The sequence below is a fragment of the Phaenicophaeus curvirostris genome, chromosome 5 (genome assembly GCF_032191515.1).
Source record: "Phaenicophaeus curvirostris isolate KB17595 chromosome 5, BPBGC_Pcur_1.0, whole genome shotgun sequence".
NCBI lineage: Eukaryota > Metazoa > Chordata > Aves > Cuculiformes > Cuculidae > Phaenicophaeus > Phaenicophaeus curvirostris.
The window spans coordinates 25,293,421-25,311,187 of NC_091396.1; the positions used below are offsets into that span (position 1 = coordinate 25,293,421).

Genomic DNA, 17,767 nt, shown 5'->3' on the forward strand with positions numbered 1-17,767 from the left:
ACTCTAACAAATACGTTTATGAGTTGCAGGAAAATACTTTTCTCTACTCAGCAACTTATGCTTAATATCAATAGAATTTACAATTTTGTCTTAAATATATTTAACCCACTTGCTGTTCTGATGTCTTCAATTGGGAAACACATTTCATAGAATCATAGAATAACCAGGTTGGAGAGACCCACCAGATAATCGAGTCCAACCATTCCTATCAAACACTAAACCATGCCCCTCAGCACCTCATCCACCCGTCCCTTAAACACCTCCAGGGAAGGTGAATCAACCACCTCCCTGGGCAGCCTGTTCCAGTGCCCAATGACCCTTTCCGTGAAAAATTTTTTCCTAATGTTCAGTCTAAACCTCCCCTGGTGGAGCTTGAGGCCATTCCCTCTTGTCCTGTCCCCTGTCACTTGGGAGAAGAGGCCAGCACCCTCCTCTCTACAACCTCCTTTCAGGTAGTTGTAGAGAGCAATGAGGTCTCCCCTCAGCCTCCTCTTCTCCAGGAAAAACAACCCCAGCTCTCTCAGCCATTCCTCGTAAGGCCTGTTCTCCAGCCCCACCACCAGCTTTGTCGTTCTTCTCTGGACTCGTTCCAGAGCCTCAACATCCTTCTTGTGGTGAGGGGCCCAGAAATGAACACAGTATTCAAGGAGCGGTCTCACCAGTGCCAAGTACCGAGGGAGGATAACCTCCCTGGACCTGCTGGTCACGCCGTTTCTGATACAAGCCAAGATGCCATTGGCCTTTTTGGCCACCTGGGCCCTGAAGTAAAGAGTAATCATGGGGTTTGGATGTAAGAATTTCATCTACTCTCACTGACCAGCTTTGCTAATCAATATCAGGATATTTCTTGACAGCTGAGGTTGTGCCTGTCTGGTTCTCTGTGTTACACTGCCCAGTGAAAATGTTCATTGCATCTTGTTGGAAGTTACAGAACTTTTCAAAAACCTGACAAAATTTTGTCCGCATTTTTTCAAAAACTGGAAGAGAATTATGAGCCTATCTTTCAGTGGGATCTGAACTCCTCTAATCATTTGATGTCTTAGAAAATACTGCAAACATGTTTTTCTTCTTTTTTTAAAGAGTGTGGGACTTTGCTTTTACTGCTAAATATATTTGTGTGAAGACAGGTTTTATGTTGCATACTTCATTCATTCTTGCTGCCTTTTCCTCTCTGAAAGTCATAATCCTCTAAATGTGAATCTCAGACTTCCCCACTGCTAATTGTGATGTGGCACAAAGAGGACTATGACTGAGTGAGGAATAAGCAGCTGGAACAGATGAACGCTTGCAAAACAGAAGTTATCTTTGCATGAAATGTATCACTTGTTTTCTTTTCATTTGCTTTTTTAAAGAAAAGCAATGAGAGAAGAAAATGCAAAAAGGGAAAAACCTGCATCTTCTCACAGATGGAGGATATGATCATAAACTGAAGAATCTTACTGGTTTTAACACAAATGATGTTAGATTATTGTTTCCCATGGAAAAGTGATGATAAGGTTTAGAGAATACCCAGCACTTGAATGATATTTTTACATAGTTCAGGGCATCAGCTTCTATAACCATCTAAGGCTTCGTATGCAGTTCACCAGTCAGAACTGACTGAAATGTGTTTCTTCAGTGATATTCTAAAATGTATTCAACACCCTTAGCCTGCTTCATTCTGCCTTTGTACACATAAAACACGGCCTTAGGTCAAAGGAACATGGGCAGAAATACAAGCCTTAAAAAACATCCACCTTTACATCTGTCAATTCATTATACAGTCCTTGAAGAAGTGTTTTGAGGATGTGACATGCCTGAGTTTCACTTTGTTTTGTACAACAAGGAAAATTGGTTTTCATTTACTTTTCACTGCATGCATTAGACAAACTGGTGGTGTACAGACGAATCAAAGGAAGCTGAATTGGAGTCAATCTTTTCAGGAACGTATTTTAGTAGAAAGTTCATGTGTAAATTATTCCAAAGTTGAGAAATACAATGAAATCACAATTACGTCTTTCTACTCAAAACCAGTCCCTATGTACTTGTCCAAGGATTTACTTTCCCTTTGATAGAATGTCATGGCATCGACTTCTTATAAAATTAATTTCTTTTGAATGAATTTCAGATGACTCTACCACGGGCAGGGATCTGAAGATTATATCCCTGGAAATATCTTCTTGATTGTTCTTTTTAATGAAGTTTAGGACAACTTTTGATCTCCAGTTCCCAGTGCTGCTCAAATCAGTAGCTTGTCTATCTGGATATACCTGGATATAGTCTTCTTGTTTTCCAAGAAGGAGGGAATTTTCAAGTCAGCAACCAAGACCTGCAATGCCTTTCAGAGGAGGGAAAAGGAAAGACAGCAAGTGTTTGCTGCATGCATTAGCTCCTGTTCTGCTCTTTCTTACCCTTCTGTAAAAGAAATGCAAAATATCTTCTTCCTTTTCAGATGCAAGAAGCTGGAGGTCTCCCTCTTTCCTCTTTGAGAAAAGAGTGGGAGAGGATGATACAAAGCCTTCCCTGAGATTTTTTTATTATTATTAATGACAAATTTCAGCCTTCCACATGCAGAGGAGTGCAATAGAAAACAAGGAGGCAGGGTGGGATGAAAAATAAAATGTGCAAGGCAGAATCTGGAAAGGTCTGACAAACATCTCAGCTAATTGGTGTAAGTTACAGTATTTTGCTTTAACTTATAGGCTCAGAGATGGATTCACTTCTTGTCAATGATGAGTTTGGCCAAAGGACTAAGAAATTAAACACAGTGGCTGCTTTTGGCTGTCAACAGCCTATTTTAGGAGACAAAAATACATGAAGCATGAAAAATGCCCCAGCGACAGGGCCCAAGGGGCCCAGGACAGGGCCCAAAAATCTGCCTGGTATACCCCCTATAGAAGAAAACTTCCTGTGTGGCAATGAAAAATGGTAGCCATTCTAAGTCTGTAAAGATCATGGGAGATTTTTAGGAGATTCAACATGGATCAAGACCAGAGGACTCAGTTCCGCTTTACACTTATTTTGGAATATAGTCCTTATTATTTCTATTGAAATTTTTAAGAAAAAAATGATTAACGGAAACCAGAAAAAGAAATGGTTTTAGAAAATTAAGTAACTTTACAGTGCAAGAAGCTGTGGTCTTTCTTGTATTCTATACTTGGTCAGTTCATATTGCACACTCTCGTGTTTCGTTCCTGAGCACTTCGGTTACACTCTGGACATTTAATTATAACAGAAAGACCAGCAACCCCTACTTATCCAGAAGTGACAAGCCTCATTTGTGAGCTCAACCTGTAAAATGAAATTTATCAGCTCTTAAATATTATTTGCGAGAGTTTGAGATAATTATCAAATGTTTACACACTACTGTATATTATCTCCCTGGAAGAAGACCTAGAATTCTGTTTGTATTTTTAAAATCCTCCAAGAATGAGACTCTTGTCCAAAAATATAGTGTCCTCATGGCTGCTGAAAAATAAATAACAAATATTAGAAAAACATGAGAAGCACGTATAAAACCTGCAACTATCTTCCTTTTCCCCCTCTTTCACAAGCAGGAAGGCACTAGGCCCTTCAGTGCTACCCCTTGCCTTTCCCAAACTCAGGCAAGATGTTGTTTTAGTTAAAACTCCAGCATGCCTTTTTCCTTGTTTATTTTTCCACATCATGTCACAAAAATGCTTTTGGCAGATGGAAAACCAGGTACATGCACTGGCACCTTCCATGATAAAAAGGGATTTAGCTAAATGTTTCTTCCACCTGAGAATAGGCTGTCCAGTCTCAGCTAACTCCTATGAATGTAATTATTCTGTTCTATTTAAGAAAGCTGAAACACATTCAAGTGAGCTCTGTCTAAAAAGTCTTGTATCATTTTTCTCTATTTTCAGGGCTTCATTGTCAATGAAATGATTTCTGTGACTAAGAATTACATCTTGAGTTTGAGGGCATATCCTGAATTTCTTTACAGTTACTTTGGATTTACACCACAGTAATTTCAATCAGTACTTATTCTGAGCTTTTAAATGATAAACAGATTTTTGTATACACATCTTTCACTCTGTTCCTAAACAGTAAAATCCCCAGTCTTTTTCTGTGAGCAACTGAGTCATATTCAGCCAGTAGCAAGAGACTGTTTATGCATGGCTTCATGTGAAATTCTGCTATATGGAAAGAAGGCTGCCAATGGGTGTCTTCCATGGCATTTTGAGACTATTGGACTTCAGGTGTCCCTTTCCTTCATGAGGAGTGAACCCATTTTCTCAAAAGGACAAATCATAACAAGATTATTCCTTTCCCTGTATTCTTCAGCCTGACATGAGGAGGCCCATTAAGCAGCATGAAAAGTTCAAAATGAAAGAAAGTTCTATAACAAAATATTTTTTAAAAAATCAGGGAAAGAAATGAGATGATAGATTCCACATGAATAGACCAAACCATAAAACTTCACACATAGCACCAATGCAAACAGCATAGCCCTCTTTATCCTTGATCAAAAGCACCTGAGTAGAAACTACAACCTTCACATAAATTTACTTTCAGACAGATTTGTGGGGCTTACAAATTGAAAGCAGAAAAAGAAGAACAACTCAGCATAGGTGAAGAAAAATTACAGCCAAAGCACTAGGCAATGTGCCCAGGGTGAGGCTTTTCTGATGCCTGGTTGCCCAGTTCAGTGCAAAGAAAAATGGAGTCCTGACGTTACACAGATTCTCAAGATGAAAAACCAAACAAGACCACAATGTTCACTGAGTGGAGTGATACAGACTGTAGAACTTCCTTGAACTAAATCCTGCTTAAGCTACTGTGTAATAGTTAGAAAAAATGGCCAAACCTACAGGTGTGCTTTTACAACTACCACAATTTTTTTTGTGATCCAGTAGCCAGTTTTCTACAATTTGGTGATATGCACCTTTCCCAGTCTATTGTAGTTTCATTTTGTGTAGCTTCACATTTCAGCTATAATTTTTTGTCTACTGGGATGTTGATTATCTTCCAAATTACTTTTTCAAATGTTGCCTGTGTTAGAATTTTTAAATTAACAAAACCATCTGAGGTCTGGGTTTTTTTTCTTTTGCAGGAGGGAGGGGGCAGATAAATTAAACACATTTAGGTCTCTGTCTTTTATGGAAAACTATGCTTCACGGCTATTTCATCATTCCCATGATGATATCCTGAATCCAGTCTGTGGACAAATATCTGTGCTTGTTCCGTGAGTTGCCTCCAAACTTCACCAAAACTGTGTTTTTAGACTTCATGAAAAGTCATTGGGTAAATATAAAAAGTGTAAGGTCGTGACCACATAATCAACTTACAAGTAGTTTAGATTCTTACAGTTATATTTTCACGCCATTAATCTACTGGTCATGAAGACTGCATGTTATTCTAATTCATAATCAAATTGTGATCTGAAATTGAGTCGATTTTAAAGAACTCAATGTCTATTATACATAAAGAATTTGAAAAATATTTTTATTGCATAAAACTTGTAGTATTGTTTATATTCAAATGGGGAGGGTTTTATTTCTCCTTGTAATTCCTTTCATCTTTGATTGCTATTAGTGTACAGAGTTGTCCTGAAGTAATTGTGCAATACAATACATATGGGTAAGCAAGTATGAAAAAATCTAATTGTTCGGATTTTATAGCTCTAGTTAGTGCAAAAAGAAAACATGGGAACAAACATGCTTCCAGAATACATGAGTCTGTATTCTGCACTGTGAAATTTATGTCAATGGATTGGCTGCTTGGTCATAAGTCAGCGTAAAGGTAATTAAAATTTCAGGCTTATAAGTATCCAAAGCTATACCTAAAAAAAAAAAAAAAAGACACAAGGCTGTACCTGATAATTCTTTGATATCTATTCCCTAGTGTGAAAAAATATGCTAAAAGGGATTGTTTATGATTTTGCTATTGGAATAGCAGTCTGCATATTTTTTCTGGAGCTAACATAAGAATAAATGGCTTAATCTCTACGCCTCACTTTCCCTATATATATTTTTTAACTGAATACAATTAGCTTTTGTTTCATCTCAGAAATAAGATAATGCAACATTCAGATTCTTTTTCAAAGCTCATTGCTGTCCTTCTTAAAGGTAACTTTCATGTGTATGTGGAAGAGTTACATCCATATAGTCAGTTGAGGGTGTTCACATCTAAACAAGGTTTTCTCTGTAGCAAGAAAAATTAAACACTAAACCTATTGCTCTCAGCAACTCAGTCTATAGCGACTCATCTTTTCACTAGAGAAAAGAAGCAATGTAAGAGAAATCAGGGATAGAATTTTTGTGATATTAACAGTCAATACATCTGTAATCTGACTCAGATTTCTGCTAATATATTTGTTGTTCATAAGTGTTCTTTGCATGAACAAATGTTAGTCTGTGGGATATTTCTGAACTGTTCACTTCGAAAGTTCACTACATGATTGATTAATTTGTCTATTTGTCTGCATTACTGAAATATTTTAAACAAGTCAACATATGTAGTGAAGTACAAGCAGCAAATACTGCACTTCTCAAGGTAAATGTGCAGATGAAGCAATAACTACATTTAAATTCACTAAATTTTTGGGAAATTGTTGCATTTCTATGTGTACTTAGTACAACATCTTCATCCTTTCATGCATCAAACAGCACAACACAGTGACATGGAACCCAATCTGTTTATTTTACTTAATAGAGTGACAGTTACATGGGTTCCTGTCAAACTGCCAAGTAATGGGAAATACTTTATGAGAAGTAACAGGAAACCTCTCACTCACTACAGTGGGAAGTACTTAGCTGTGACAAGCAGAATGTGCCAAAATATGCTGGACTGTGCTGTGCTTCTATCCAGGGCAAGTTCCATGTGGTATAAAGTAAAACAAGATCAACAATTGTTGTTGTTTTTCTAATATGTTACATCTAGATTGTTGATGTTCACACTGACAATATTTTCTTATAACAGGTAATCATAAGAAAAAAAATGAAAAAGTATTCACAGTAATGTTGTGCATTGCTCCTTGTGTACAGACTTGTAAAATGCTTGATGTCTTCCAACATTTTATTTAATTTTAAAAAAAGCTTCTTGAAATGTGGATGGGTGCTATTCACTTCATGCTGTAAACAGGGGAAATTCAAAGAACAGTGACTAAACTTATGACTTATGCCAGGAAACAGCATAGATTCTCTAATGTTGTCTGGTTTGAGATTTTTTTATTGTTGAAGTAAATATACCATGTCCCCACTCCTTCCAGGTTCCACAGCACAGGCCATTTAGAAAGTTGCCCAAGGAGCAACTTTCCAAGGTTAGAAAGCAATACAGCGCTTTCAATCATGGCCTTCCATGAGGAAACATTAATGTATTTGTTGACTCAGCCTAGCCCAGAGAGATTATTGCATTTTTTCAAGCTCAAGACAGTCTATGTTGGAAACAAAGGCTCACTCCTACAATTTATTTAGGATCTCATACTACACTGCTGAGCAATCTGACCTCTAACCTCTCACAAAATCACAGGATCATTCTTCCTTAATCTGTTTGCTGCTACCGTGTACACTTCATTCTTCTCATTTTTCAGGGAAGTAGACATTAGTGCAGGGCAGGGGGTACAACTCTTTTCCAGATAACCAGTAATGGGACCAGTAAAAAAACATCACTGTCTTGCAGGAGTTGCTTTTATTTGTTCTGCTAATATAGAAAAAACAGCACAGGAAAGTACTAAGAACAGATGGAAACAAATGATCAGGAACTCTACAAAATATACCAGATAAAATTCCTGCACCTTTCTTAAATTCACAGATGATATAACCCATAGCCTCTGTTTCTGTACCCCTAATTCACCTTAAACAAACCCAGCTTCTTGTGTCCTAGTCTGGGATAATAGCCAACGTATATCAACATAAGTACATCTGTATGGATAAAATATGATTCTTTAGTCCTGTCATCTGTAGACAGCTCGAACCAAATCCAAAGTAAAAAAAGGTTGCAAAAGATTTTTCAGTAGAGTATGTATATATCAGGAAACAATCATTAGCATTTATATTTATTTTTGCTTTCAGATCTTTGTACCTGCCTGGCATTTTTTCAACAAATAAAGCATGATTTCCTTCCACTTAAAATTCGTGGAAAAAAAAATTATGTACATAATCCTTGTGCTGCACTTTGTATGGTGATCAGTCAAACATTTTGGTATTTGAAATTTATGTAGTGTTCACTGGACCTATATCAGAAGGTCACAGCATGCGTTTCTGTTTCCATTTTGGATGTGTATAATCACTAGAACTAGGTTTCTGGAGCATATACTCATAACTGTATATGCTAGAGTTCCATTAAAGCTTAAAATACTTCACAGGGTTTGTATGAAATTGTTTCAATATCCAAAGAAAAATAAGGTATGTATTCATAAGTGTATTCATAGATAAAGTATATAACAATTGGAGAAACAGTATACACATTCTTTTTTATATATAGGCATGACAACTAAGTTATTTACAGTATTCAATTAGTGTAGGTTTCAACTATATCATAGCTGAATATTAGTTGAATTACCAGGACACAAATAAATCAGTTATACTGATTGCCTAAAACACATCATTTTTTTCTGCTTTGACCAAAAATCATCCTGGTTTCCTTTATATTATTTTATTTAATTTGAAAGATAACCAGACATCATCAATGCACTCATGCAGGCATCTCCTTATATTCTTTATGTTGTCCAGAGCAACAAGGGTCTACTTTGATGTTTCTGCAGGTATGATTACTGCCAACTTTTGATCAATAAACAGGACCTATCTGTTTCCAGAGTGAACAATGCTTTATAAATTAGAGAGAGCTATCGATAATTTTGCATAAACAATTTGATAATATATGAGGATGAGCCATATCATCTAGGGAAAGAAAAGTTGAATCCTGTCTCTGATGGTATTTTTCTGACATGTTGCCTGAAAGCCTGTCATGAAAGAAAAAAGGATAACAGAATGAAAAGACCATACTTCAGTTGATGATCAGTACATTACAATATTCTCAGCTGTCTCAGCCCTCAATGTAAATTTTTGGGGGAAGGAGTGTCTGATTTATTTTCAGTTTATTTTTCTTTTAAAAAAACAGGTATACAGGTGTGTTCCACCAAAATAAAAAATAAACAGCATTTTTGCAGCTAGAGCTTTTGAAACAACAAGCATCAACTAGACCTTTCCAGGCAAGAGACTGAGAATGAGGAAATTTGGAGCAGTCCTGTCCAAATCTCATTCTCATAACCAGCTACCCTCAGGGCCAATGTTACATGAAATTTTATAAATACTAGTGAGGTACCCATACTGCTGTTATTCATCCTTGCTATATTAACTGCAAGATCTATATATTTGCAAACAATAGATATTTTACCCTTGCTACTTATAGTTGAGCAATAAATATAATGGTAGTAAGTTATCTATCATAAATCTCAACTCTACAGTGTAGCACTCAGCTTTCCAGAATATATTCCACTAAAACCAAAACTTTTGAATTTCATTGTACTGATGATTTCAAGGAGGTCCAAAACTTTCCATAGTTTTGGATCATTACTCATGCTACATAATTTCTAGTCCATATTTTGCTTGCTTCAGAGTTGACCTGGGGATTTTGATCCATTAATTTTGTTACTTTGGTTTGTGGATAAGACTAAGTTTTTACACTATTGATTGTATTATATGTACATTATTCAGACTAGGGTATGACATAGAATTTGCCCCCCTATATTGTACTACATCTCCAGGAACTACTTATAATAGAAGGCTTTCGTGAAGATGGTGGTCATCCTGAATCTTTGTAGATTCCTCATTCTGTAGCTTCCCTACTTTGTAGATGCCTCACTTACTTTTCCCCACTGACAGATATAAGAACCAAATAAAGTCGGGAAATAAAACATTTTTAATCTGTGTACTTTTTTTTCCTGGTCAATTAATTCTCCAGATTTTACTTTGTCTGCTGAGTCTGTAGCCATTGGAAATGACATAGACACTGCTCTCATGCATGGTCAGTGTTCGCCAAAGGTGCTGAGCCAGCTGTTTGGTGCAGTCTGTTGGATGAATAGTCTAAAAAAATTAGCTGTACATGCTGGGTACTCCTCAGTCTTGTGCTTGGGTGGAGGCATGGGTAAAAATGTAAAATCCTTTAAAATTATATCATCTGCAAGGTACACAATTTTTTACAAGCAACAAAGACGAACAAAAATGTGGAAGTTGTTTCTCAACATTGTCATGAGACACCAATGATAATATTAATTTGTTGAGTTTTCTATTTCACTGAATATGAGGGATCATGTTTTTGTGAGACTATTTTAAATCGCATTAAAACAATAACCATGGGGGTGTGGGTGTAAAACCTTACCTTGCAGCGCTGGAATCATGAACATAATTTTGTATTTGACAAAAGAAATGAAAATTTAAATATGAAAATTGCAGTGAAAAGGCAAGTAAAACATTTAATGTTTAAGTTAAACAACTGAAACTAGTTATTGCTTTGCAATGCTTTTTTTACTTGCCCGAAGTTACATATTGGTACATCAGCCTACAAAAGAAGGGGCAGTATCTGACCAAGCAAGATATGTCTGTGCTTCTTAAAACTGAAGAGCATTAATACCATTTGCCTTGCTCAGATACTTCATGTTGAGAAGAAAATAGCTGTTCTTAAAATCTCTATTACAGTCTGTGCAACTTTCTATGTAAAGTATATGGTATAGATACTCAACCTCGCAAGCCAGTAGACAGGCAGAAAGAGCAGAACAGAGCTCCCTTGACCCAAGAGGAAATGTTTAGAGACCTTCTGGGCAAATCAGATATTTCAAAGTCTGTGGGGTCAGATGGGATTCACCAAAAGGTATTAAGGGAGCTGCCGGAGATGTTAGCCAAATCCCTTTCCATCATCTACCAGCAGTCCTTGTTGACTGGTGAAGTATCATTGGACTGGAAGCTGGCAGATGTTACACTCATTTACAAGAAGGGCTGGACAGAGGATCCAGGAAACCAGAGACCTGTCATTCTGAGCTCACTGCCAGGGAAGGTCATGGAGCAGGTCATTCATGCCCCACCTGAAGTGCACTTACACCAACGCATGTAGCATGGGCAATAAGCAGGAGGAATTGGAAACTATTGTAGGGCAAGGAGACAACGATGTAGTTACCATCATGGAAACATAGTGGGACAATTCCTATAGCTGGAGTGCTGGTATTATGGGATATAAATGCTTTAGGAATGGTAGGAGAGGTGGTGGGGTAGCCCTCTATATTAGAGAGTCCTTTGATACCCTCGAGCTCCATTATGGTGATGACAGGATCAAGTGCCTGTGGGTTAAAATCAGAGGAGCCCACAACAAGACAGATATTGTGATGGGAGTCTTTTAGAGACCATCCAGCCAAGAAGAAGAGGCTAATAAGATCTTCTATAACTGACTGGGAGAAGTCTAAATATTGCTAGCTCTTGCCCTTGTGGGAGACTTCAGTCTTTCAGGTGTCTCCTGGAAGTACAATACAGAAGAGGGGAAGCAGTCTAGGAGGCTCATGGAGCGTGTGGATGAATACTTGCTGAAACAACTATTGAACTGACAAGGGAAGGTGCCTTCCTGGACCTACTCTTTGTGAACAGAGAAGGCCACATGAGGGATGTGCTGGTTGGAAGACGCCTGGGGCAAAGCAATCATGAGATGGAAGAATTTTCTGTTCTAAGTGAGGTGAGGAGGGGGATTAGCAGAATATCGCATTAAACTTGCACAGGGCAGACTTCAGACTGTTCAGAAGGCTGGTTGGCAAAGTCCCATGGGAGACAGTCCTTAAGGGCAAGGGAGCCCACGAGAGCTGGGAGCTCTTCAAAAAGGAAATCCTAGCAGCTCAGGAGAAAGCCATCCCCATGTTCTGGAAAAAGAGACGGCAGAGGAAAAAAACAGCTTGGTGGAACTGGGAGATCTTGAGAGATATCAAAAAGAAGAGAAATATAGCTTTGGAATAATGGACATGCGTCTTGGGTGGACTACAGGAGGGAAGTGAGATCATGCAGGGAAAAAATCAGGAGGGCTAAGGCCCAACTAGAAATTAGATTGGCTAAGTCTGTGAAAGATAAAAAAATAATTTTCTATAAATATATTAACAATAAAAGGAGGACTAGGGAGAATATACAGTCCCTATTGGATGCAGAAGGAACAACAGTGACAGGGGATGAGGACAAGGCTGAGGTACTTAATGCCTTCTCTGCCTCAGTCTTTAATTGTAAAGAAAGTTGTTCCCTCTGCATAACCCACGAGTTAGAGTAGCAGAATAAGGCTCCCATGATCCAAGAGGAGGCGGTTAGAGACTTGCTTGCCCAGATAGACACTCACAAGTCTATGGGGCCAGATGGGATTCATCCAAGGGTATTGAAGGAGCTGGTGGATATGCTTGCCAAAACCCTTTCCACCATATTCCAACAAACCTGGAAGACTGAGGAAGTTCCACTGGACTGGAGGCTGGCTAATGTTGTGCCCAACTACAAGAAGGGTCGCAGGGAGGATCCAGGGAACTACAGGCCTGTCAGTCTGACCTCAGTGCCAGGGAAAGCCATGGAGCAGGTGATCTTGAGTGCTATCATGAAGCACATGCAAGAGAACCGGGTGATCAGGCCCAGTCAACACGGGTTCACAAAAGGCAGGTCTTGCCAAACAAACCTGGTCGCCTTCCATGACAAAGTGACACGATCACTGGATATGGGAAAGGCTGTGGATGTAGTCTTCCTGGACTTCAGTAAAGCCTTTGACACAGTTTCTCATAGCATTCTGCTTGAGAAACTGTCAGCCTCTGGCCTGGACAGGTGCAAACTCTCCTGGGTGGAAAACTGGTTGGAGTTAAATGCAGCTGGAGCCCAGTTACAAGTGGGGCTCCCCAGGGCTCAGTGCTGGGTCCAGCCCTGTTCAACATCTTTATCAATGACCTGGATGAAGGCATTGAGTGCACCCTTAGCAAGTTTGCAGGCGACACTAAGCTGGGTGGAAGCGTGGATCTGCTGGAGGGTAGGGAGGCTCTGCAAAGGGATCTGAACAGGCTGGACCACTGGGCAGAGTCCAATGGCATGAAGTTTAACAAGGCCAAATGACGGGTCCTTCACTTGGGGCACAACAACCCTGTGCTGTGCTACAGACTAGGAGAAGTCTGGCTGGAAAGCTGCCTGGAGGAGAAAGACCTGGGGGTGTTGGTTGACAGCCGACTGAACATGAGCCAGCAGTGTGCCCAGGTGGCCAAGAAGGCCAATGGCATCTTGGCTTGGATCAGAAACAGCGTGGCCAGCAGGTCCATGAGGTTATTCTCCCTCTGTACTCAGCACTGGTGAGACTGCACCTTGAATACTGTGTTCATTTCTGGGCCCCTCACCACAAGAAGGATGTTGAGGCTCTGGAGCATGTCCAGAGAAAAGCAACAAAGCTGGAGAACAAGTCTTACGAGGAGTGGCTGAGGGAACTGGGGTTGCTTAGCCTAGGGAAGAGGAGGCTGAGGGGAGATCTTATTGCTCTCTATAACTACCTGAAAGGAGGTTGTAGACAGGAGGGAGCTGGCCTCTTCTCCCAGGGGACAGTACAAGAGGGAATGGCCTCAAGCTCTGTCAGGGAAGGTTCAGGCTGGACATCAGAAAAAAATTTTTACTGAAACGTTTGTTGGGCACTGGAACAGGCTTCCCAGGGAGGTGGTTGAGTCACCTTCCCTGGAGGTGTTTAAGGGACGGGTGGATGAGGTGCTGAGGGGCATGCTTTAAGGTTGATAGGAATGGTTGGACTCAATGATCCTGGGGGTCTTTTCCAACCTAGTGAATCTGTGATTCTATGATTCTGTGATGATGGATGCCATCTCACAGCACATGCGGGACTACTGGGTGATCAGGTCCACTCACCATGTGTTTATGAAAGGCAAATCCTGCGAAACTAACCTGATTGCCATCTATTACATGGTGACCCGCTTGATCGATGAGGGAAAGGCTGTGGGCGTAGTGTACCTGAACTTTAGTAAAGCCTTTGACACAATATCTCACTTTATCCTACTTGAGAAACTGGCTACCACTGGCCTGGACAGGCATACCCTGTGATGCAGTTAAAAACTCCGTTGATGGCCGGACACAAACAATCATGGTAAATGGAGTTAACTCCAGCTGGAGGGGCAGTTACAAGTGGTGTTCCCAAGGGCTCAGTGCTGGGTCCAGTCCTGTTCAATATCTTTATCAATGACCAGGATGAGGGGATTGAATGCACCCTTAGCAAATTTGTGGATAACATTAACAGGGAGGAAGTGTTGATCTGCTGGAGGGAGGCTCTACAGAGGTATCTCAACAGTGGACTGAAGCCAAGGGGATGAGGTTTAACAAGGCCATGTGCAGAGTCCTGCACTTACGACACAAAACCCCCATGTAGCGCTACATGCTTAGGGAAGAATGGCTTGAAAGCTGCCTGGCAGAGAAAGACCTGGGGTGTTGGTTGACAGCTGACTCAACATGAGCCAGCAGTGTGCTTAGGTGGCCAAGAAGGCCGACAGCATCTTGGCTTATATCAGAAGTGGTGTGGCCAGCAAGACCAGGGAAGTGATTCTCCCCCTGTACTCTGCAATGGTGAGGCTGCACCTTGAATACTGTGTTCAGTTCTGGAACCCTCGCTGGGGGGCCAGGTGGTGATTTGTTAATCGAAAGCAATAAAGATACGCAGGACCTTGGTTCTTGCTGAAAGCTGTAGATAATTGTGCTAAAAACAGACTTTGCAAGGCTGGAAAACAAGAAAGCATAACTGAGCTATTTGGGCAAGTGGAAAAGCACTGCTTCAGTGAGGCAGGGGTATAAAAGGGATTGCTTTTGCTTAATAAAGGTCTTTGATCAACACTCAGAGTCCATGCCTCAATATGCCACACCTCACTATAAGACATTGAGGTACTGGAGTGTGTCCAGACAAGAGTGATGAAACTGGTGAAGGGGCTGTAGAAAAGTCTTATGAGGAGCGGCTGAGGGAACTCAAATTGTTCAGCCTGGAGAAGAGGAGGGTGAGGGGAGACTTTATTGCTCTCCACAACTACCTAGAAGAAGGTTGCAGAGAGGTGGGTGTTGGTCTCTTCTGCTAAGTGACATTAAGAAAAACTGCTTCACAGAAAGGGTTATCAAGCACTGGGACAGGCTTCCCAGGGAAGTGGTTAAGTCACCATTCCTGGAGGTGCTTAAAGGTGGGTAGATGAGGTGCTTGGGAACATGATTTACTAGTAGAGAGGTATGGTTGGGCTTGATAATCTCTAAGGTCTTTTCCAACCTAATGATTCTATGATTCTATTCTATGATGGATAGCTTAATTCTTCCCAAAATCTAGTGTTGGATTTGATTCCCACTAATTTCCATTGGATTTACAGTCAAATATCACACCTTTTTTTTTTTTTTTTTTTTTGCTGGTGGTAATTAATAGATATTTTGCACAATTTCTTCAAATGAATTTTTTCTGTTTTGGCTCCTTCTGAGTTCTTGTTTAAGTAAAGACGATACTGATTGAATTGCTGTAGTTCAATTATGTCCCTCAATGGCATGACAGAAACAGTCTTAAGACCTTCACATTTTCTTTATTTGAATATACTCTGAATTAACCTTCTATTCTATTTAGTACTTGTTCCTTTCCCTTTGTAGCGTCTCAAACATTAAATAGAAAGAAGACATTTTTAACAGCAGAGATCAATGTTTTCTAATGTGGCTATTATCTGTGAGATTTCTCCAAGCCTTGATTTTTAGACAGTGCTTAGGAACAGTCTTCTGAGAACTGAAAGTTTTAGAATGCAACACAAAGTATATGCCACAACCTTACTTATCTTTTTTCAAAGTGCCAGTCGTAAATATTGTATCTGTGAGAAAACACCTGAAAATGTGCTGCTATAAGTCAGATACAGAAAAAATATGCAACTATGCAAATTAGTAAAGTTGAAATAGAATGGTTTTCCACTTCTAAGAGCCATCACCTGAAACTTTTAAAACTAGAGGGAATATAGCATTAAAAACTTATTTCAAGAAGCAAGACTTTACTGGAAACAGAATTAAGTCAGTACTACGTTTTCACTGTTTTCTTTCATAACCACTTGAGACAAGAGCAGGGTCTTTACCATCTAGATTTATCACTCTGCATCCTGGTCATACCAGCTGTCATGCTTGTAGATATTGCTGTTATGTTCCCACCTCCTACTGCTGTTATGTATTTCTGTGTTCTTCTGTGCTTTCTGATATCTTCTTCAGAGCTTCTAGCTGCAGAGAAAAGCTTTGAAATACAATTTAAATGGAACTGAAGTCTCAAAGGGGCAATAAAATGGGATATTAATAAAGCAAGCCAAGGCTTGAAATCAGCCACATTTTTGTGGGATTGTCTTTTGGTCTTTGAATGTTTGGGTTTAGCAAGACTGAAGTGTCCTTCTACTTACTGTTATTCACTTTAAGATAAAAATTTGGAAGTGTATTTCTTATGAGCACCACTCTGCCAGTTCTTTGTATAATGCTGCACTTAAATCCAAACCTGACTATCTTCTGTTTTTCCTCTCCCTTTACTGGAATCATAGTGGATTTCTGCAGTCAATGTGAATGATGCCTTTAAAATGTTAAACATGCCAAGAAGCTTATACAACAGGCACAAGAGTTGTAATAATATATATTCAGATATATATAACATATTCAGATATAATAATCATCATAACCATACTAATAAACATTTCTGATGCTGCATTTCAGAGCTGATCTAAATAGCACACAGCTTTGACCACAGTTATGGGGCGGAGTCAAAGAGAGCACTATATTTGATTTTCTAGCTTTATTGCTGGACACATTTCATCACATCAGGACTATACAGAAAGGACCATTTCTACTGTGAATAATGATAGAATGCAAGGGGGCATCAGTTCTTGGCAGGGTTTTTAGGCACAACTCATGTGTAGACTATAAATAGAAATAATAAGTGATGCACTTGAAGAATTTACATTCTAAACACAAGTTCATTTGTTTTCCATGATGTGTATGCATGAACTCCTTCAAATTTATACGGGTATTTGAAATATTGTAATAGATAAAAGAATTTCTGTCAATGGGAATTAGGTCTTGCAGGATCTGGCACTGCCACTTTTCCACTAAGAAATAGTACTACACCAAATATCTATTTATTTGTTTGCTTACCCTTATGGGAAATACTTTTTCTAAATCTTTGTTAGTTTGTCATGACACTGGTTATGCTAAACATGCCTGTGTGTTTACTTCCTACCTTCTGCAACAAGAAATAACTTTTATAGATCAAAACACATCCAATTAAGTATTCAGGGTTTCCCAGAGAGTTTGATGCAGCTTTATATGCACAATTGAGGTGTCAGGCATCACTCTAACTAGCATTCAAATAGATAACACTAAGTTCAAGAAAGTCTTGCCAGTAAAGAGCCAATGTCAAGGCAAAATCAGGCCTGCCTGGCTGACTGCAGCCCAGGCTGTCAGATTCGTCCCCAGGCTGGCACTGGACTTGAAGAAAGCTTTGAGGGGAGAGACTAAAAAAAAAAGTCTTTATCTTATCAAAACCATTCCAAGATCTGTTCTGTTCCCCTTTCTGAAAAATCTTTGAAAATAAAGTTTTCTATTCGTATAGAAAACCTATTCCCAAACCAACTACACAGCTGGACACCATCAGTGCATTAAAGCTGCTTTATGTCCCCTTTTCAAGGGGTCACAGGGCTGTTTTGACCTTCCTCAATGCCTTCAGAAGTTCTTACTGTAATCCTGCCATAAAGCCTTCTCACTAGGACCTCACGACTTGAAGACAAAAAATAACTGTGAAGTTT

At 39.4% G+C, this 17,767-nt stretch overlaps 1 protein-coding gene across 1 annotated transcript in view; it reads left to right on the forward strand.

Moving 5' to 3' along the window:
- The first annotated feature begins 1,897 nt into the window (after window positions 1-1,897).
- The window catches only part of TRAF6 (TNF receptor associated factor 6), a 372,770-nt gene continuing 356,900 nt past the window's right edge, over window positions 1,898-17,767 (forward strand). The window contains exon 1 of the mRNA XM_069858078.1: window positions 1,898-1,908. The gene's annotated coding sequence lies outside the window, so the exon portion shown is untranslated. The remainder of the gene's footprint in view (window positions 1,909-17,767) is intronic.